Consider the following 23,540-nt stretch of genomic DNA (forward strand, 5'->3'; position numbering starts at 1 on the left):
CTCCTGGAGTAGGTTATCAGAATTGGAAATAGGAATCCCTGAGTGGTGTGGTTAATGTGCTTGTCTGTTACCTGAAAGGTTGGCAGTTCAAACCTACCCAGAGGCACCTGAGAAGAAAGGCCTGGCACTCTACTTCTGAGAAATCAACCATTGAAAACCCTGTGGAGCACAGTTCTACTCTGACACACATGGGGTCACCACGAGTTGGAATTAACTTGATGGCAATTGGTATGGTATATATGTTAGGCCAAGAGTGTGCCAACTCCAGAACCTTCTTGGTACAGCTCCTCTGAGATGCTGACCAGTCCTGTGGGGAGGACTGTGTATATATCCCAAAGGAGTGGCCCCTAAGAGTTGTGACCTAGAAACCTAGCGAGGAGATGAGGAGAGCACAGCCATGAGAATAACCCTGAGTACATGGAATCACCTGAGATTTACCCTCCTGAAGAAAGCCACTCTGGCCTATGCCAGCATTCAGCAGTGGCACCATGTGGCAGTGAAGAGCAACGGCAGGGCCAGGGACAGTGGCAGCCAACAGACAGAACCAGGTGTTCTTACCTTTTGGAGGAGGTGTCCTTTGTTGAACTGTGTAAGCCCCTGGAGTTCTTAGATGGTTCTGGGAAGGAGAAAGAAAGGGACGCGGGGAGCCTTAAGAGGGTGATTTTGGACTTCTGTGGTTAAGCACTCGGGTGCTAACCAAAAGGTCAGCTGTTCAAATCTACCAGCCGCTCCATGGAAGAAAGATGTGGCAGTCTGCTTCCATAAAGATTACAGGCTTGGAAGCCCTATGGGGCAGTTCTACTGTGTCCTATAGGGTTGCTATGAGTCACAATCGACTTGACGGTGAGAGGTATTGAACTTCTGATCAAGTGGTGCATGGAGGCGGGGAAGGGGCAGGGGCTAAAGATTATTTTAATTTAATTGGAGAAATAAAGAGATTATGGAATGGTCTTACATTCCCTACTAAGTTTCAAGCTCCTTGAGAATAGAGAACATTTTCTTTCTTAGTGCCTTGGGCATAACGGGTGTTTAATTGAATAATTAAATATAAACATATTACTTTGCATATTCTTGAGGACTAAATAAATGAGACCACTGAAACCAGAGAGTTGAAACTACTGATTTAACTACATATCACCACAGGATATGCCCAAACATCGCTCACTTGTCCTTGAAAGTGACTGTTTTGCTTCTCCTTGGATGGACACCAAAAAAAAAAAAAAAGTTTTTAATCAAAATATTAGCAATACAAAATCAAAATACAAAGACAGTTTCCATGATCCTCTAGAATTTAACCTTTGTTGAATTCTGTGATATTTGCTCAGGATATAACTTTCACCTTCTTAAGACCTTCTCTGCTAAGTCATCCTGACCTACTAACGGTACCAAAACAGTAACCAGCTCAATCTGACTCTGGTCACTGGCAGGACAAGTCCCCTGACTCTTGGCAGGTGCCATTCTTCATGTGCCCCAACTCAGACTCAACAGCATTCTCTTCCTCTTTATCAGAAACACAGATGCTTTCGGCTCAGGAATGAGCACTTCCACATCCTTTAAGAATGTTCATTTTCAGCCAGGATGGTATAGTTTTAGGTCAAAATCCTCATCCTTCCTCTGTACTGCATACACTTACATCTCCTTAACTGATGGCCTCAATCGCAAACAAAACTATTTTCAAGTAGATGAGAGAAGTGGGGCTTGAAATATAGAATATATTGTCATCTCCTCTTGCGTGATAAATAGCTGTTGTGGTCATTTATTGTTCCCATGGTCCAAAATCTAAAACTGCTTTACAGATGTTCTTTAGCCTAGCTTCCCAACATCTGTGCAGGGAAGGCAGGGTGCAGTGTTACCAGCTCCATTTTGCAGATGAGAATAGTTATGAGAGACCCAAGGGGCAGTGACTTGACATTTTTAGGACGTTGCGATTATATTTTATTAGCCTTTACTCATAACAGACTAGAGCAGCCAGCCAACAGCAAAAGTCAACGTCCAGCACAAGGTTATTCTATGAAGTCAGTAGGGGCTAGACACAGAACCCAAGTTTTGGGAACTTTCTACCTCAAGTTGCATTTACTATTTTCCTAAGTTAAAGACTTACACACAAAAACAAAAATGCATGTATATATATATATATACACCGAAATGAGAACACACAACACACAAATATTGTATATATTTATATAGTGCAACAAGGAGACCTGATAGCCCAGTGGTTAAGTGCTCAGCTGCTACCTGAAAGGTTAGCTGTTTGACCTCACCAGGTGTTCCATGGAAGAAAGATGTGGCAGTCTGCTCCCATAAAGATTACAGCCTTGGAAACCCTATGTGGCAGTTTTTACTCTGTCTTATAAGAGGTCACTGTGAGTTGGAATTGACTCCAAAGCAAAGAGTTTTTGTTTTTGTTTTATGCAACGCAACAGAGTAATTTGCTTTACCTTCACAAGGCAAAGCAGCTACCTCTGTCTCTTTGGTCTCCTTTATGGCAAGTAACCTCAATCCAGTAGGCCACCCAAAAGCTATGGTCCCTAAGTAAGGACTATTTGTCTTCTGGGCTCCTTAAAATCTAATGAATATAAAGTAGGACTGTACTCTTGCTGCCAGCTATTACAGTCTATCCAAATAGAATAAGAAAGAAATAAAAAGTAATATAACGTTATGTTGGGATTTCCATATCAACACTTCAGAGAGTTAGATGTTCTCTCAATTTTTTTCTAAATGAGGTCTATTACCTCGAGATGTTTCCTGAGGTGCTGTTATCTATTTGTCTATATGAGCACTGAGTACTTAAAAGGCTGGGTTTGGGTTGTACTGTACAGCTGGTTGAAAAACCACATTAACCTATGAAAACATCAAAGCTCCCTGGAAACACTTGAAAATATGCCCCATTTCTAACTGTTTCACGTCCCTCCTTGGTGGAGCTACTCAGTGCTCATAAAACATACCAACATGAGAAGTATTTCAAGAAAGGCATGGATACCTCCACACATCCTATATCACAAAGCCTCTCCAGGCCACAACAGCTCTCCAGAGCCAGCCAACACACTCCTATCCACAGATCAGAGGCAAAGGGCTCTGCTGCAGCCTTGAAAAAAATGCCCAAATACTTTATTACTCTCTTATTACTCTAAGTCATATCACTGATCTTCAACAGGACAATAATTTTAAATTCTTGATCTATGACATTGCTCTATAATTATTAGTTTGGATTTGGAATTGAAGAAGCTATTTATTTCCTCTTAAATATATTGCCTGCAATTAGGATATGCTGCCACTGTGTGAGTAGCAGTTCCTACTATTACCCCATAATCTGAACAGTGGGGGCAGCAGCGGTTCAGTGGTAGAATTCTCACCTTCCATACCGGAGACCCAGGCTTGATTCCTAACCAGTGGTAGAGACTTGCTATGATGCTAAACAGGTTTTAGTGGAGCTTCCAGACTAAGACAAACTAGGAAGGAAGGCCTGTTCCTCTCCTTCTGAAAAATCGCCCAATGAAAACCCTGTTAATCACAACAGTCCAAGCCTACTGCACATGGAGCCGCCATGAGTTGGGGGCAACTCTATGGCAGTCAACAACAATCTGAACAGCAGACTTCCTTAGGGTATGTTTCACCTAGAATGGCGATGTTAGCATACCCTTCTACTCAAATATCCTATTTTTAATCTACTACTCCACCTCTTCAAAGTAGCCACACTAAAGAATGTGATGTTTTAAAGATTTAAATGCAAAGTAGTTTATAAAGTGATAAACATGCAGTTGTAATTTGGCACCTTTTTCACTACTCTTTAATCAGCACTGGTGATTTAATCTAACCTGAATTTAGCCTTGGTTTTCGTTAAAATATTTCTTCCTAACTCACCTAAAAACATCTCTTTATAAATAAATCTTTTACAGGAAAGAAATGTATCAAGCCTATTTGGCAATAAAGTGAATGTTCTCAACTGTCAAAGCTGTCCTCTGCCTCACCCACATTCACTCTTTACCCAGCATGGTTGTTAGGAAAGTTCTGGACTGTCTGACAGTCGAGACAAGCTTTGCTATCCCTGCCAGGGGCGCAGCCATCTCCTGCAGGTGAGAGAAGCCAAAAGTGATTACTTCCCCTGTATAAGACTCTGCACTCATTGTTTTACAATGAAAAGGAATATTTTTCTGCTTTCAGACTGAACAGGTTTTCCAAGAGAAGCCAACACTGGTTTCATCACTGGACCCTGAAGCAAACATTTCAGAAAAGTCCCCTCTTGTTCTGTGTTAGTTGCAAAACAAACACCAGAGGTCAATTGCTTCTTTCTCTGGCAACCTTAGTGCACAGATGCTCTTGGCCAGCGCTTACCCACAAGGCCTTCAGCTGAGGGAGCCTGTCTCCTGAAGTGCATCCTGTGAGGCATGCAGCATGTTGTAACTTTGCACAGGGAGGTTAAGAAGGTTTCCATGTTACTGTTAAGAAGGTTTCCATGTTACTTAAAAAGAATAAAAAAAAAAAAAAAGGCAGCTTAATGAACCTATCCTCCTGCTAAGGAGAAAGACTTTTTACTTCAGAGTTTTTAGGAACCCTATGTCAAGTTTATAATGGGAACCTAGGAATGTTCTACTGGGTCATCCCCAGGGAATACTCTATCCTCGCCACACCCTCAGTCATCACACTAATTCACACCTTCAGTGCACTACCCTGGGAGACAGAGAGGGACACAAAAGGAACATTCTTGGCCATAAGTAAAAATATGGCCACCTGAAAACTCCAATTTTCATATGATACAAATTTATTTTGTTGAAACTTCCTAATGCATAAGATATTTAGCACCTTGGTCAGGAAGGTGAGGAAATATCTAAATGCCCTTGCCGTGTTGTCTGGTGTTTTGTTATAAAGCAAAGGTTGATTATGATCCTTGCTTTCGAGAGTTCCTTTGTATGAAAGAAATTAAAACTGAAAAACATAATACACAAAAGAGGCGGAGCCAAGATGGCGGACTAGGCAGATGCTACCTCGGATCCCTCTTACAACAAAGACACGGAAAAACAAGTGAATCGATCACATACATAGCAATCTACGAACCCTGGACAACAAACACAGATTTGGAGACGGAGAACGAACTAATACGGGGAGGCAGCGATTGTTTTCGGAGCCTGAAGCCAGCGTACCAGTCAGGTACGGCACAAGCACAGAGAGCTGCTCCACCCCCCTGAACTAACCCCGGGAAGGGGACCAGCCGGTTCCGCGGGCGGCGTGGGACGCAGCCAGTAGGAGAAGTCCCTGGGAGGCAGTGACTGGTCTTGGAACGGGGAGAGCAGCGTCCCAGCCGGGGAACCGTCCCGCCGGGATTTGGACTGGACGCAGGTACGGCATAAACACGGAGAGCTGCTCCACCCCCCTGAACTAACCCCGGGAGGGGGCCCAGCTGGTTCGGCGCAGCCGGTAGGAGAAGTCCCCGGGAGGCAGTGACTGGTATTGGAGCGGGGAGAACAGCGTCCCAGCTGGGACATTCAGTCACGGCACAAGCACGGGGACCTGCTCCACCCACCTGAACTGACCCCGGGAGGGGGTCCAGCCGGTTCTCGGAGGTGGCACGGCAACACGGCTGGAGGGACGAGAAGTCCCCGGGAGGCAGCAACTGATTTTGGAGTCGAGAGTGCACCGTCCCAGCAGGGGAGCCTTGACGCTGGGCGTGGGGCTGGAAGTGGAGGATCTGACCGTGACTCCAGCGGGCCAGACCCCCCGGGGGCAATCTCCACACAGCCAGCACACATACGCGACGCGCCCCGCGGGAATCTCAGATATAATAGTCATTCCAAGCAAGACAAGCAACTCTGGCTATATTCTGAGGTGTTACTCTCCTATCTCTCTGTTCCCTCCCTCACCCTCCCCAGGTGGCTTCATTAACATCTGAATAGCCTGAGCCAGAGGGAGAACTCTGATAGCCATCTGACTGCATTTTTTTTTAGCGGATTTTCTGGAAAAACTAGTTTCCCAGTGATGGCTCGGAGACAACAATCCATATCAAACCACTTAAAGAAGCAGACCACGACAGCTTCTCCAACCCCCCAAACAAAAGAATCAAAATCTTTCCCAAATGAAGATACAATCTTGGAATTATCACATACAGAATATAAAAAACTAATTTACAGAATGCTTCAAGACATCACAAACAAAATAAGGCAAACTGCAGAAAAAGCCAAGGAACACACTGATAAAACTGTTGAAGATCTCAAAAAGATTATTCAAGAACATAGTGGAAAAATTAATAAGTTGCAAGAATCCATAGAGAGACAGCATGTAGAAATCCAATAGATTAACAATAAAATTACAGAATTAGACAACGCACTAGGAAGTCAGAGGAGCAGACTCAAGCAATTAGAATGCAGACTGGGACATCTGGACGACCAGGGAATCAACACCAACATAGCTGAAAAAAATCAGATAAAAGAATTTAAAAAAATGAAGAAACCCTAAGAATCATGTGGCACTCTATCAAGAAGGATAACTTGAGAGTAATTGGAGTCCCAGAACAGGGAGGGGGGACAGAAAACACAGAGAAAATAGTTGAAGAACTCCTGACACAAAACTTCCCTGACATCATGAAAGACGAAAGGATATCTATCCAAGATGCTCATCGAACCCCATTTAAGATTGATCCAAAAAGAAAAACACCAAGACATATTATCATCAAACTTGCCAAAACCAAAGATAAACAGAAAATTTTAAAAGCAGCCAGGGAGAAAAGAAAGGTTTCCTTCAAGGGAGAATCAATAAGAATAAGTTCAGACTACTCAGCAGAAACCATGCAGGCAAGAAGGGAATGGGACGACATATACAGAACACTGAAGGAGAAAAACTGCCAGCCAAGGATCATATATCCAGCAAAACTCTCTCTGAAATATGAAGGCGAAATTAAGATATTTACAGATAAACACAAGTTTAGAGAATTTGCAAAAACCAAACCAAAGCTACAAGAAATACTAAAGGATATTGTTTGGTGAGAGAACCAATAATATCAGATATCAGCACAACACAAGGTCACAAAACAGAACGTCCTGATAGCAACTCAAATAGGGAAATCACAAAAACAAACAAATTAAGATTAATTAAAAAAAAAAATACATATAACAGGGAATCATGGAAGTCAATAGGTAAAAGATCACAATAATCAAAAAGAGGGACTAAATACAGGAGGCATTGAACTGCCAGATGGAGAGTGATACAAGGCAATATAGAACAATACAAGTTAGGTTTTTACTTAGAAAAATAGGGGTAAATAATAAGGTAACCACAAAAAGGTATAACAACTCTATAACTCAAGATAAAAGCCAAGAAAAACGTAATGACTCAACTAACATAAAGTCAAACACTATGAAAATGAGGACCTCACAATTTACTAAGAAAAACGCCTCAGCACAAAAAAGTATGTGGAAAAATGAAATTGTCAACAACACACATAAAGAGGCATCAAAATGACAGCACTAAAAACTTATTTATCTATAATTACCCTGAATGTAAATGGACTAAATGCACCAATAAAGAGACAGAGAGTCACAGACTGGATAAAGAAACACGATCCATCTATATGCTGCCTACAAGAGACACACCTTAGACTTAGAGACACAAACAAACTAAAACTCAAAGGATGGAAAAAAATATATCAAGCAAACAATAAGCAAAAAAGAAGAGGAGTAGCAATATTAATTTCTGACAAAATAGACTTTAGACTTAAATCCACCACAAAGGATAAAGGACACTATATAATGATAAAAGGGACAATTGATCAGGAAGACATAACCATATTAAATATTTATGCACCCAATGACAGGGCTGCAAGACACATAAATCATATTTTAACAGAATTGAAAAGCGAGATAGATACCTCCACAATTATAGTAGGAGACTTCAACACACCACTTTCGGAGAAGGACAGGACATCCAGTAAGAAGCTCAATAGAGACACGGAAGATCTAATTACAACAATCAACCAACTTGACCTCATTGACTTATACAGAACTCTCCACCCAACTGCTGCAAAATATACTTTTTTTTCTAGTGCACATGGAACATTCTCTAGAATAGACCACATATTAGGTCATAAAACAAACCTTTGCAGAGACCAAAACATCGAAATATTACAAAGCATCTTCTCAGACCACAAGGCAATAAAACTAGAGATCAATAACAGAAAAACTAGGGAAAAGAAATCAAATACTTGGAAAATGAACAATACCCTCCTGAAAAAAGACTGGGTTATAGAAGACATCAAGGAGGGAATAAGGAAATTCATAGAAAGCAACGAGAATGAGAATACTTCCTATCAAAACCTATGGGACACAGCAAAAGCAGTGCTCAGAGGCCAATTTATATCAATAAATGCACACATACAAAAAGAAGAAAGAGCCAAAATCAGAGAACTGTCCCTACAACTTGAACAAATAGAAAGTGAGCAACAAAAGAATCCATCAGGCACCAGAAGAAAACAAATAATAAAAATTAGAGCTGAACTAAATGAATTAGAGAACAGAAAAACAATCGAAAGAATTAACAAAGCCAAAAGCTGGTTCTTTGAAAAAATTAACAAAATTGATAAACCATTGGCTAGACTGACTAAAGAAATACAGGAAAGGAAACAAATAACCCAAATAAGAAATGAGAAGGACCACATCACAGCAGAACCAAATGAAATTAAAAGAATCATTTCAGATTATTATGAAACATTGTACTCTAACAAATTTGAAAACCTAGAAGAAATGGATGAATTCCTGGAAAAACACTACCTACCTAAACTAACACATTCAGAAGTAGAACAACTAAATAGACCCATAACAAAAAAGAGATTGAAACGGTAATCAAAAAACTCCCAACAAAATAAAGCCCTGGCCCGGACGGCTTCACTGCAGAGTTCTACCAAACTTTCAGAGAAGAGTTAACACCACTACTTCTGAAGGTATTCCAAAGCATAGAAAATGACGGAATACTACCCAACTCATTCTATGAAGCCACCATCTCCCTGATACCAAAACCAGGTAAAGACATCACAAAAAAAGAAAATTATAGACCTATATCCCTCATGAACATAGATGCAAAAATCCTCAACAAAATTCTAGCCAATAGAATCCAACAACACATCAAAAAAATAATTCACCATGATCAAGTGGGATTTATACCAGGTATGCAAGGCTGGTTTAATATCAGAAAAACCATTAATGTAATCCATCACATAAATAAAACAAAAGACAAAAACCACATGATCTTATCAATTGATGCAGAAAAGGCATTTGACAAAGTCCAACACCCATTTATGATAAAAACTCTTACCAAAATAGGAATTGAAGGAAAATTCCTCAACATAATAAAGGGCATCTATGCAAAGACAACAGCCAATATCACTCTAAATGGAGAGAACCTGAAAGCATTTCCCTTGAGAACGGGAACCAGACAAGGATGCCCTTTATCACCGCTCTTATTCAACATCGTGCTGGAAGTCCTAGCCAGGGCAATTAGGCTAGACAAAGAAATAAAAGGTATCCGGATTGGCAAGGAAGAAGTAAAGTTATCACTATTTGCAGATGACATGATTATATACACAGAAAACCCTAAGGAATCCTCCAGAAAACTACTGAAACTAATAGAAGAGTTTGGCAGAGTCTCAGATTATAAAATAAACATACAAAAATCTCTTGGATTCCTCTACATCAACAAAAAGAACATCGAAGAGGAAATAACCAAATCAATACCATTCACAGTAGCCCCCAAGAAGATAAGATACTTAGGAATAAATCTTACCAAGGATGTAAAAGACCTATACAAAGAAAACTACAAAGCTCTACTACAAGAAATTCAAAAGGACATACTTAAGTGGAAAAACATACCTTGCTCACGGATAGGAAGACTTAACATAATAAAAATGTCTATTCTACCAAAAGCCATCTATACATTTAACGCACTTCCGATCCAAATTCCAATGTCATATTTTAAGGGGATAGAGAAACAAATCACCAATTTCATATGGAAGGGAAAGAAGCCCCGGATAAGCAAAGCACTACTGAAAAAGAAGAAGAAAGTGGGAGGCCTCACTCTACCTGATTTCAGAACCTATTATACAGCCACAGTAGTCAAAACAGCCTGGTACTGGTACAACAACAGGCACATGGACCAATGGAACAGAATTGAGAACCCAGACATAGATCCATCCACGTATGAGCAGCTGATATTTGACAAAGGACCAGTGTCAATTAATTGGGGAAAAGATAGCCTTTTTAACAAATGGTGCTGGCATAATTGGATATCCATTTGCAAAAAAATGAAACAGGACCCATACCTTACACCATGCACAAAAACTAACTCCAAGTGGATCAAAGACCTAAACATAAAGACTAAAACGATAAAGATCATGGAAGAAAAAATAGGGACAACCTTAGGAGCCCTAATACAAGGCATAAACAGAATACAAAACATTACCAAAAATTACGAAGAGAAACCAGATAACTGGGAGCTCCTAAAAATCAAACACCTATGCTCATCTAAAGACTTCACCAAAAGAGTAAAAAGACCACCTACAGACTGGGAAAGAATTTTCAGCTATGACATCTCCGACCAGCGCCTGATCTCTAAAATCTACATGATTCTGTCAAAACTCAACCAGAAAAAGACAAACAACCCAATCAAAAAGTGGGCAAAGGATATGAACACACATTTCACTAAAGAAGATATTCAGGCAGCCAACAGATACATGAGAAAATGCTCTCGATCATTAGCCATTAGAGAAATGCAAATTAAAACTACGATGAGATTTCATCTCACACCAGCAAGGCTGGCATTAATCCAAAAAACACAAAATAATAAATGTTGGAGAGGCTGCGGAGAGATTGGAACTCTCATACACTGCTGGTGGGAATGTAAAATGGTACAACCACTTTGGAAATCTATCTGGCGTTATCTTAAACAGTTAGAAATAGAACTACTATACAACCCAGAAATCCCACTCCTCGGAATATACCCTAGAGATAGAAGAGCTTTCACACAAACAGATATATGCACACCCATGTTTATTGCAGCTCTGTTTACAATAGCAAAAAGTTGGAAGCAACCAAGGTGTCCATCAACGGATGAATGGGTAAATAAATTGTGGTATATTCACACAACGGAATACTACTCATCGATAAAGAACAGTGACGAATCTCTGAAACATTTCATAACATGGAGGAACCTGGAAGGCATTATGCTGAGCGAAATTAGTCAGAGGCTAAAGGACCACTATTATAAGATCTTGAGAAATAGTAAACCTGAGAAGAACACATACTTTTGTGGTTATGAGGGGGGGAGGGAGGGAGGGTGGGAGAGGGTTTTTTATTGATTAATCAGTAGATAAGAACTGCTTTAGGTGAACGGAAAGACAACACTCAATACTTGGAAGGTCAGCTCAATTGAACTGGACCAAAAGCAAAGCAGTTTCCGGGGTAAAATGAATGCTTCAAAGGTCAGCAGAGCAAGGGCGGGGGTCTGGGGAACATGGTTTGCGGGGACTTCTAAGTCAATTGGCAAAATAATTCTATTATGAAATCATTCTGCATCCCACTTTGAAATGTGGCGTCTGGGGTCTTAAATGCTAACAAGCAGCCATCTAAGATGCATCAATTGGTCTCAACCCACCTGGAGCAAAGGAAAATGAAGAACACCAAGGCCACACGACAACTAAGAGCCCAAGAGACAGAAAGGGCCACATGAACCAGAGACCTACATCATCCTGAGACCAGAAGAACTAGTTGGTGCCCGGCCACAATAGATGACTGCCCTGACAGGGAGCACAGCAGAGGACCCCTGAGGGAGCAGGAGATCAGTGGGATACAGACCCCAAATTCTCATAAAAAGACCAAACTTAATGGTCTGACTGAGACTAGAGGAATCCCGGCGGCCATGGTCCCCAGACCTTCTGTTGGCACAGGACAGGAACCATCCCCGAAGAAACTCATCAGACATGAAAGGGACTGGTCAGCGGGTGGGAGAGAGACGCTGATGAAGAGTGAGCTCATTATATCAGGTGGATACTTAAGATTGTGTTACCAACTCTTGTCTGGAGGGGGGATGGGAGGATAGAGAGAGAGGGAAGCCGGCAAAATTGCCACGAAAGGAGAGACTGAAAGGGCTGACTCAAGAGGGAGAGAGCAAGTGGGAGTAGGGAGTGAGATGTATGTAAACTTATATGTGACAGACTGATCAGATTTGTAAACGTTCACTTGAAGCTTAATAAAAGTTAATTTAAAAAAAAAAAAACATAATACAGCTTCCTAGACTCCTGTGATAAAAATGCTGATTTGATTCTGTCTGAAAAATTGTTAAACTTAAGAGTAGAAAATATTCCCCTCTAATGGGAAAAGACAAAGCCTCCAATTCTCTTTCCGCTGTACTTTACATTTGCCTGGCTGGGTAGAAAACTGGAGACAAATAAAGGTGGCCATGCAGAGCTGGACATTGACTTCAGGAGTCAGCGGTAGGAGATTTGACTTTTCTCAAAGGGAAAAACTGTCTCACAGAACAAGGTCAGAGTCTCCCTGAAGGACCTAGGCATTTGCCCAGTGGGCTAACAATGTCCTACACTGAAGGTGTGGCCCTATAGATAAGCTAGGGCCAGAAATGACAGGAGAGAAGATGAAAGCAGCGTGGGAGAGGGACACAGAGAAAACCAAGAGGAGCACTAGACTAATTCTAAAACTCAAAGATTCACACAAGGAAGTCCACAGTTCACAACAGATCAGGGAAGGTCTCACAGTTGGAAAAACTTAACTAATTTACACACTTCTCACCAAAGAGCAATCACTTCAGTGTGAAAACCAAAATCAAACTAGTTGCTGTCGAGTGGATCCTGACTCATGACAACCCCATGTCGACTTTTGAAACCAGATTGCCAGGACCTTTTGTCTGAGATGCCTCTGGGTGGACTCAAACCCCAACTTTTTGGTTAGTAGCCAAGTATTTAACAGTTTGCATCATTCAGGGACTCCTTGTTCAAGTGTACAAGTCTGCAAAACAAAAGCAAACGGACTCCTTGAGTCTTCTTTCCCTCATTTATGTGAGGGAAGGCAAAACATTCCTAAATGCAGCTTACCTCCTCTGTTCCAAATCTTTTTGCTTTCTCACTCCTCCTTCTGTCTCCTTTTTCCTCTCTTCTTCCAGCTTCCGTCTAAGACTTAAGGGTCAGAGAGTACGAGAACGTTCTGATAAAGTTTGGCAAGAAAACCTTTCCAATTTCTGGTCCTGGCCAGGAAGCCTGAAGAATTTTTGAGACATTAAGTAATTAACCTCTCACCACCTCTGAGTGTGAAGGAGACACGTGCTCCTGTTATCTCCCATTTTATAGCCGGCACAACAGAGGCAAGCCAAAGTTTAGAGACTTCCCTGAAGTAACAGAGTCAATAAACAAGCAAGAAACACACACTCCCTTCTGCACGCACTACTCACTTCCAATAGGCTCATTTATTGTCAAACGCTTGCTTGCTTTGTTTAGTTTTAATCCCCATGCCATTAACATAGGAGCCTGGAATATGTTGGCCTCTTAACAGCTCACAGAACCACAATCATTTAGGATGGAAAGCAAACACCATCTTATTTCTATCAGGGGAGATGGCAGGTCAGGGGAGAGGAAAGCCAGAGTCTCGAAGTGGCCAGCGGGCAGGCTGAAAGCACTGATGCTCCTACCAGGACCTGGGCCTTAATTTGGACCTCTGGTCTGAGACATTCTGACTCACCTTTGCACTATCATCTAGATCATCTCCTGGTACCAGTGACGGAAGGATTATTCCCATCCCAATGCCTTGAGGGCCTTTGAGCAAACTCCGTGTCAGCTTCTTCTAAAATCTCTGTCTCCTACGACCCAAATTCTGACCAAAGCTAATGCTTATTTAGGAAAAAAATAATGCAATAATAATAAAAAAAAAAAAAAAAAACAGGACTTGAAGATAGGCAGATCTGACCTTAAATGCCTACTCCACCACTCACTGGCTGTACAACTCGGGGGCAAATCAGTGAACCTCTCAAAGACTCACTTCCTTATCTGTTTTAAGAAGATGATAGTGCCTAACAGAGAGGATTGCTCTAGGAATTAACCTCTGGAAAGTAGATGCATAGCAACTGGCATTATATAGGGACACAGAGTTCCCTTCTATTTTCCATGTTTATTTGGATGATCAAGGTACAAAGTTAATGATCTTCATCCATGTCCCTGTTAGTTTATCCTGTAGCTATTATTAACAGCTGAGAGCCAGTATCCTACAAAAATAAAATCACAAAAAAGAAATGGAGGAATGGAGGGAGGAAAGCTGGCTGCCTACCAGTACAGCCTCTACCAGCACCCGTACCCATTGCGGTTGAGTCGATTCCCATAGCAACCTATAGGACAGAGGAGAGCTGCCCCATAGGGTTTCCAAGGCTGTAATCTTTATGGAAGGAGATTGCCACATCTTTCTCCAGAGGAGAAGCTGATGGGTTCAAACTGGCCAACCTTTTGTTTAGCAGCCGAGTGCTTAACCACTGCACTACCAGGGCTCCTTTCTAGCAGCACAGTAAGCTAGACATATGTATGAAGTCAGAGTATCTAGACTGAAATCTTGTTCCTTAACATATGCTACTTTGGTGACCTTAAGCAAGTTACCGAACCTCTCTTCAGCTTCCTTATCTTTGAAATGAATTTGTAATAATAATGCCCACTTATAAGATTATTTTGAGTATTAAATGTAATAACAGACATGAAAGTGTCTAGCACAGTACCTGGCACTTGACAAATGAAAAAAACTGTTGATTGAATTTAAATGTCAATTCTAAGATTATTCACGTAAGCCCTCCCAGGGAGGATAACTCAGTTTCCTCATCCAAAATAATCAATACAGCCTTGCTAGCTCAGAGTGTGTAGTGTGGAATGTCCTAGAGGAGCACAAAAGCTTCACTGTATACTTGAGATATTAAGTTGTTCTTATTAAAATAAGCTCAACAGACTGCAGGGGGACAGAATCAAATCCAATCAATCCACAGCATGGCAAGCAGCAATCAGTCTGCTCCTCAGCAAGAAACTATAAATAATTCAACAAGTTGGAGATGCTAAGACTCTTCCAATTTTTCTTCTTATGAAGATGAATCCTGCTCATATTTCCCGAAACCATAAATGGAATATAATTTCACAAGGTGAGAGGGAAACGGAGCACACTAGAAATGCAAGGAGCCTTAGGACGGTTTTTTCCCTGACTGACACCGGTCGTTAGTGATCTTCTAGATTTGAATTCCTTTATCATTGAGTTTGCAACCTGTACTGCTAAATGGATTATCAAACATCTTGGAATAAGTTTCTTTTCAGCTTGAAATCATTCTCTTAACAATCAGAGTTACCATTTAGCGAGCACTTACTCTGTGCCAGACATTGTTCTATCATTACATCCTCACAACTGTTCTCTAAGTTGCTGTCTGCCATTGAGGCAATTCCAACACATAGGGACCCGATATGACAGAGTAGAACTGTCCCATAGGGTTTCCTAGGCTGTGATCTTTACAGGAGCAGATCACCAGGGCTTCTCTCCTGCAGAGCAGCTATTGGGTTCACTTAGCAGCCAAGTGATCAACCACTGCAGCACCACGGCTTCTTTTTCTCAAAGTAGGCACTATTATTACCCCATCTCACAGGTAAGAACTGAGGCCCAGAGTGGTTAAGTAACTTGCCCGGTGACACATTGCTAATAGATGGCACAGCTAAGATTTGAACCCAGTCTGATTGCAGAGTACATGCTACTCTTCGCCATTTTATGGTGTGCAGTTCAAGAGTGCAAGCTTCTTGAGCACCAAATATCCATCTTCCACCAAATTTGCTTCCCCATACTTCCAAGAATAGGACTGAGAGTTAAAAGATGCTGAAGACATGAGATTATGTGGGCAGCTCCTGTTTGGAGGGGGGATGAGAGGGCAGAAGGGGACAAAAGCTGGCTGAATGGACACGGGAATACAGGGTGGAGAGAAGGAGTGTGCTGTCTCATTAAGGGGAAAGCATCTAGGAGTATATAGCAAAATGTATATAAATCTTTGTTTGAGAGGCTGACTTGTAAAATTTCACTTAAAGCAAATAAAATTTTAAAAAGTTAAAAAAAAAAGATGCTGAAGAAATGTCTGATAAGTTGAATTCAGCAAAGGTATTTTTTTTTTTTTATTCACAGACCTCCATTACAAGACTTGAGCATGCATACTTTACCCTCTATGTTTGCTGCATACAACTGAGCTGTGAACTGCACGACCCCAGGGTGCACCCTCCACAAAGAACACAATATGAAGGTGCTCCCTGGAACTAAGCAGTGTGGTGGGCCTGCTACCTTCCCTCCTGCCATTCCAAATCTAAACCATTTCCCAAGCTGTTTGCATGAGCTCCAGTCCAGATTCAACCCCTCTGCCAAACAGTAACATTTAGACTACTGGAAGTAAGCAGAGATGCTGTATATACCTTTCATGTCTCAATGCTTTGCACAAAGAAGATGCTCAATGAATACTTACTATGTAAAAGCAAAAAGGAAACAAAACACTTGCGGTTGTGTAGGTCCCAACTCATGGTGACCCCATGCATGTCAGAGTACAACTGTGCTCCACAAAGTTTTCAATGGCTGATTTTTTTGGAAGTAAATTGCAAAGCCTTTTTTCTGAAGTGCTTCTGGGCAGACTTGAGCCTCCAAATTTTCAGTTAGCAGCTGAGCTCATTTACCATTTGTACCACCCAGAGACTCCAAAAAGGAAAAAGGAAGTACTATCTATTTCTCATTTTCTATATCAGAAAATTAGTTTGGAGTACGATGGGGAGTGTTTACAGCCTTGAATGCTTTCACCTATGATCAAAAATAAACTCTGTGTTAATCAAGAAGACTTGATTATGGATCTATTTTTATTCATATCAAATTTATCTAAGTAAGTCCTAATGCTTGGTACTAGTAGATGCTTTAACGGAGAGTTTGAAATCAAGATCACAGCTATATAACCCATAGTGGTCTTGTTGTGGCTTGCTAGGCATGATCAAGAAGCCGGGACACAGGAAAGGCAGGCTCAGGTGGCCAAGATCATGTTACACCGTGACCAAAACCTTCTTGGTATAACTAGAGTACTCATGACTCCCACAAATATCAACTTAGCTCTGTGGCACTATAGATGAAAAGATTTTAGGCAGTACTTGAGAACATTTTGGAAACCCTGGTGGCATAGTGATTAAGAGGTCAGCTGCTAACCAAAAGGTCAGCAGTTCGAATTCATCAGGCATTCTTTGTAAATCCTGTGGGGCAGTTCTACTCAGTCCTACAGTGTGGCTGGCTATGAGTCAAAATTGACTCAACGGCAACCAGTTTGGGTATTTTTGTTGTTGTTGTTGAGAACATTTTAAAAACACAGATTCACATGGTAAGAAAATTATCATCTTGTTAATTACCTTTTAATCCTTCTGATTATCAAAGGGAAAGTCTTCCTTTACATCCTCTCCATCATTTATTGTTGTTGTTATTATGCTCCATTGAATCAACTCCTACTTATGAAGACCTTATGTACAACAGAATGTCCTTCCCAGTTATTAAGTTCTTTGACTCAATGTTCTTCAATGAGTACATTACGAAAATTTCCAGTGTGGTACTATGAGGATACAATTTAAAACAGACAATATATTTGCTTCAAGATGCTCTTCTTTCTGTAACCAACCTTCCCCCCAACACACACACACACACACACACACACACACAACACTATATTTAGAATTATAATCATTCAACTGTGAATATAATTACTGGCAAATGTAGCTTATAAATAAGTGCTAACGGGGTCAAATTCCCCATGAACATTCAAGAATGTGCCTGGTGGGTGGTGGAGGAGAGCCACTTTTCCAGGAATTACCCACCAGTCCACACCTCCATAGCCTTTCAAACACCGGCAGTACCTTCCTACTTAACCCTAAAAGACCCACATTCCTTCAACTGGAATTTGCCCAGTGTTTTGGCAAAAGTACTTCAATTTGTAATGTTGGGCACTGCATACAGCACATAACATCACAACTCCTCTCTCTTGGGAAATAAACCAGAAAGGCAAAGCATGGATTTTTGTCTTGGTAAATTGAGGTTCAGATATTGCTTTTCTGAGACTCATCTGGCAAAACTCTTCTCCGTCTATTGCCCACTGGAAGGCAACTGCATTGTCATCAGGTGTTCAAATGGCAAAGTGAAAAGGAAGCAGCATAAAAATAAACTACTGCAAGTATTTCCTGAGCATATACGAGCATTGTGTACAGAAGAGCAAAAAGTAGTTCCTGGTCTCAAGAAGCTTGTAATCCAATCTAGCTAAAGAGTAAAGGCTAATAGAGAGAAAAGAGTATATAATTGGGCTCACAATCAACTAATTTCCATTTAAGACGGCTTTCAATTTCACTAAGGTCCCTGGGTGGCACAAAGTTAAGCATTCAACTACTAACCGAAAGGTTGGTACCCACCCGCAGGTGCTTTGAGAACAAGTGTACACTTCCGAGCACACAGGATTATCAGGGAGGAGTGAGAGCGGTGGGAGAGGAGACCAAAGAGGTAAGTGGAGGGTCAATCCTGAAAGACCTTAAACGCCATGGTAAAGAATGTGGACTTTATCTGGAGAGCAAAAAAAACCCAAACCTGTTGCTCTCAAGTCCATTCTTACTCATAATGACCCTATAGCACGGAGTAGAGCCGCCCCAAGGAGCAGCAGGTGGATTCGAACTGGCGACCTTTTGGTTAGCAGATGAGCTCTTAACCACAGCACCACCGGAGCTGTTGAAATGTTTCAGTAAGAAATGAGTTGATTAGATTTGTGTTTTGGAAAGATGACTGTGCCTGAGGTGCGAGAAGGGATTGAGGGTGGGGCATTGAACCTGAAACCAACACCAGACCGGTTGCCCGCAGTCAGTTCTGACTCACGGTGGACCCCGTGTGTTTTAGCACTTAGCACACAGGGTTTTCAGTGGTTGTGACCTTTCTGCAGTAGATCACCAGGTCTTTCTTCCAAGGCACCACTGGGTGAATTTGAACTGCCAACCTTTCAGTTAGTAGCCAAACACGTAACTATTTGTGCCACCCAAGGACTCATATTCAACACACAGAGGGTTAAGTAATGGTGAATAAATAAGTAAATATATTAATGAATAAAATTAATAAATGAACGACTTTCTTAATGAAGGAATAACGAAATGAATTATAAGCATTTTTCTAAAAAGTGTAACTAGCTCCCTTTATCAACACCCTCAAGCATATGGTAATGGTGAGTGTGTGTGTGTGTGTGTGTGTGTGTGTGTGTGAGAGAGAGAGAGAGATGGAAGGGTTATAGACAGGTCGCAAATAACCAGCACATTTCTATGTCCCAAGTCACTTCTTAAATCCTCCACCGCTACCTTCACCTGGATATTTTGTTATTGTTTTTAAGAGGTCCAGGAATCTAGAAAAAATGTCTTCCAGTTGCTTTTGAACATTATGTAAGATCCATGCATTTTTTTTCCCACAATTCTCACCTTAAAACCGTAAGAAATACACTCTTTTCTACCAAAAGCATATCCAGGACTGAGTAGACTGACAGTTACTTCAAAGCAAATCTCAAAAACATTTTTCAGATGTGATAGGTTCTGAGCTTTATCCTTTTCTCAAATGCTGTGGATTACCCTAGAATTTTTTATTTGGTTTGCAATTCTGTGGGCTAGAAGTCCTGATTAATAGGGGACACAGAGCCCTGTTTCGAAAAATTCAATACATTATGCTCTAGTCTAATATATCCTCAGCAACTATTTTGCAAACCCCACACTGTAGCATTCACGTTTACTCTCTCCTCTGGGGGTTGAGGGGCCGGGGAAAGGAGAAGTGTAGAGAAAGAAACCAGCTTCTTGGCAGCTTCTCAACAATAGCTCCAGCTCCCTAACCCCTCCAAAAAGAAAATCTTTTACATAGTTGCTCTAACCAAGAAAGTATGCATAGCTTCCTGACAGATTGGATAATGTGGAGATTTCAGAAAATTGTGCAATTCTCATTTTCATCTCACCCCCCAAATGCTTAGGGTGTAAGTATAAGTTTCCACCACACGTAATAGAAGCTTCAGTTTCTTAAACTGAAGAGTGGGAAAGAGGAGCAGTAGGTGAGCAAAGGCACTTCTTGAGCAAAGGATGACATCAAAATGATGCGCATACTTGCTTGGAAGCTGCCCTTTGGGACAGCGCTCAGTGTGAGTCCGGTCCCTCTAAGCAGCAGCAGCAGCTGACCCAGCTTCATTTAGATTGGATATTAGTGGACAACGCAAGGAAACCTTCCAACTTGTAAGCTGGAGAAGCAGAAGGAACCTGAATCCCAGCTCACAGTTGCCAAGAAACTCTATATGATGCAGGTGCAAATCATTTTTTCCTCCCTTTTAAATTCAGACTCATTAAAATATGTATTTTGCAAGGGGATTAAATTCAAACATCTGGGAAAGGGAAAAAAATCCACAACTCTGAAATATTTTTTAACTTGGTTTCAGATTTTGATTGTTTCACTGAAGTCGGGGGTAAGAGGCTGCTGGCCGGTGGGATGAGGGGAAGGGGCAAGGAGAGGAGAGTTAGAAAATTACTTCGAAGGGCCCCAGACTTCATCAGCAGCCATAATTGTGGGAAAGTAACCCAAAGATGCCAAACAACAGGAAATTACCAGAAGAATCTGTCAGCGCAATCAGCTGCTATTTTCATTGTTCTTTGGCAAATTTATATACAGTCGGGAACACCTGGGCTGGCCTGAAGCCCAGGTTTGACTAATTGCCAGGGGAGAGGAGTCGTCATTTGTCTTCGGAGGGATTTCCTCCATTCGCTCCTCAAAACATGTGGTTTCACTTTTCCCCTCTCTCTGCAGGAAATGGCAGGACAGTGAGACGCAAAATAAATGAGTTCACTTCCAAGAGGTTGCCTCCTAAGAGGCCACTCCAAAAATAACTGTCTTGTGAGAGGTTGTTAATAACCAAGATTCTATATACTGTCCTCAGAAAACAACATTTCAAAGGCACAATGATTTCCACCCCCACCCCCTTTCCTTCCAAACACAGTGCACATTAAAAATAAAAGCCATTGGAGACAAAAGAAGTAATCAAAGTTCTCAGTCTTTTGGAGGTAGGGAATGTCACTCCTCTCACTGCCTTTCAAAGCCCCTCTCCTTAGAGTATAACCTTACCCCAAATCCTCTTCTCTGACAAGTGAAAGGTGAAATCGGAACAGTAAGAGATGTCAGAGCCTGGTCTCCCTAGCTCTTCCTTGCTGCCCGTCATTGACTTCCCGCTCTTAATCCCAACCTTTGAATGTCCCCGTGGGAAACAAGTGAGGTTCCTTGAAGGCGTGGATTGAGTCCTGCTCATCTTTGTTGTCTATGACTGGCACATACCTGGTCCTGGTCTGTTGAACAGAGAACCAAGGAGTCTGCACAAATCACCTGCTCTGTGGCTTGCTGCCCAGGAGGGAGTGTAAATATTTTCAGATTTCTCTGAACTTCAAGAGATCACTTTTTTACAAAAACCACCTGCCAGAGTGGCAGCCTTCTCCCCACATTTTTATAGCTTAACATGCCACTACACACACACATACACACACACACACCCTTCTATCTCATGCCCCTCTCACTGTTTAAGCACAACTCTAGCCAAGATATCTTACTTGGGTAGCAAAGTCATGTTTCATATTCCTTCTTGAAGCCCATAGAGCTTTCTAACTTAATTGCCTAGTATTTTAAATGTGCTGATTGGGAAATGTCACAGTGACAGCATGTTTCGTATTGAAATGTACATCCGCCTTTGGTATATTTTCACCTGCATTGTGTTCAACCTCTCTAGTGATTTAGGGGTTTTGGCATCACGACAGCAAAGAATCAACTGCTTTTTCTTTCTTCCCTTCTTTCTTTTGAAAGCATTTAGAGCACACAGCAGATCATTACTACCCTAGGTAAAGCCAGCAACATTTGGGTTTGATTTGGTTTCAGTTGCAGACCCCTTTCTCAAAGTTGAGTTGCACTGTAATTCTAAACTGACCCACCTTCCCCCTAGCAAAGGTGAAAAAATGTTATGGAGCGTTTTACAACCCAAAGCCCATCATTTATGCTGAAACACTGGGAGAGCTCAGACTTGGCTTATTTTCGCTAAATCAGAGATGTTTTGACATGTTTATTTGTTTAATTTGTTTATTTTGACTAGCTCTGATTATAATTGGCAGCAGTGTGTAGAATTAACATTAGACAGTGTCTTAGACTTGTCTGTTACAATAATGCAAAAAGAATGTGAAGAGAAATCTGCCTGCTACATCACGATAGCAAGCCGGCAGAAAACTACGGGAGGTTTCTTTCACAAAAAGAAATGCAACCCCAAGTTTAAATTTTGTTAGAAATTTACACTGAGCATTGGGCCAATTATTCTGAAACACTGATATTTGTTTCATTCAATAAATCTTCCCCTCTGCTAATACGCTTGTGCAATGGTTACTGAAAGTGGGATTTTAGAAATATAACCTTTGGAATTTGTTTTTGGAGGTTTTTTTTATTGTTCCGTGGGTTTTTTAAAAACAAAAGCTCAACAACTAGCCAATTACATTGTGATACTGTTGGAATAATCACATAGTATGTAAAGCAGTCGTACGATTGAAGATGTGCTTTCAAAATTCTTTGTCTAAAAATCCCTGAATGATGAGATTTACACCCCAAAGACGGAAGTTTATCTGAATGAGCCAATTTCCCCTGCCTCTGTGTGCCATAATAATGGTCATATCATGTTAATATTTACAGGGTTGATCTGCGCTGCCCATATAAAAATATATATATTTCATTTTCAGAGGAAAAAAATCCTGTGTTCATTGTTTAGCCAGATCATGTATGAAAATTCCTGTGTTTTTTACAAAGCATCAGTCCTAAACCAGTTAGCAGTATCCTCTTCCCCCAGACTCATTTCCTGCCCTGAAGCCGAAGGACCAGACAAGACTGTTTGACGTGTCAGAGAGGGCATCTGGCCACAGCTCCTTAAAGGAATGAGTTCATCTCCATATTCTACTGCCAATTATACACAGAGCACAAACATGCTTTGCTCACATTTATTATCCTATAAATATTTTCCCCATGCGCAGTATGGTATATTGCTTTGTGTGATCCTGACTTGGAACGCCATATGCGCTCTGAGATGGGGGCCAAGTTAAGGTTGCCATATCTACGCCAAGCAACCCAGAGGTCTCCTGCTATGGAATATTTGCTCTAAGAAGCCTGGCGTCTCTAGGCTGTTGGTCCCTCAACCCCTATTTCACTTCAGCTTAAATCAGACTTCTCTGGAACAAGAAAAGCTACCTTAAGATCACAAGAGTGGCCAGTTACACTGTGCTGCTTGAGGAATTCCTTGTGGGGCTCTGTTTGAGGCACCAACTCATGTTATTGAAGGGAACTGAGAAGATATGTTTCTCTTAGGGGGCATTGGAGTGTTCTTTATAAGAGACTGTAAATTTATTATTTTCCCCCCACCTTTAGCAACAAATATAGGAACTGTGCTGCTGTGTTGCCCAAGGTGTGAGATCAGAC

The 23,540-nt window shown here is 41.3% G+C and overlaps 1 long non-coding RNA gene across 1 annotated transcript; it reads right to left on the minus strand.

Annotated features, from left to right (window-relative positions):
- Positions 1–428: 428 nt before the first annotated feature.
- On the minus strand, positions 429–17,706 carry LOC135228207 (uncharacterized). Its single transcript, XR_010318533.1, has 3 exons — positions 17,414–17,706; positions 13,082–13,243; positions 429–616 (listed from the first exon to the last, which is right to left on the minus strand). It is a non-coding gene; the product is annotated as an uncharacterized LOC135228207 (long non-coding RNA).
- Between the last annotated feature and the right edge of the window lie 5,834 nt (positions 17,707–23,540).

The sequence above is a fragment of the Loxodonta africana genome, chromosome 19, assembly GCF_030014295.1.
Source record: "Loxodonta africana isolate mLoxAfr1 chromosome 19, mLoxAfr1.hap2, whole genome shotgun sequence".
In the NCBI taxonomy this organism is placed as follows: Eukaryota; Metazoa; Chordata; class Mammalia; order Proboscidea; family Elephantidae; genus Loxodonta; species Loxodonta africana.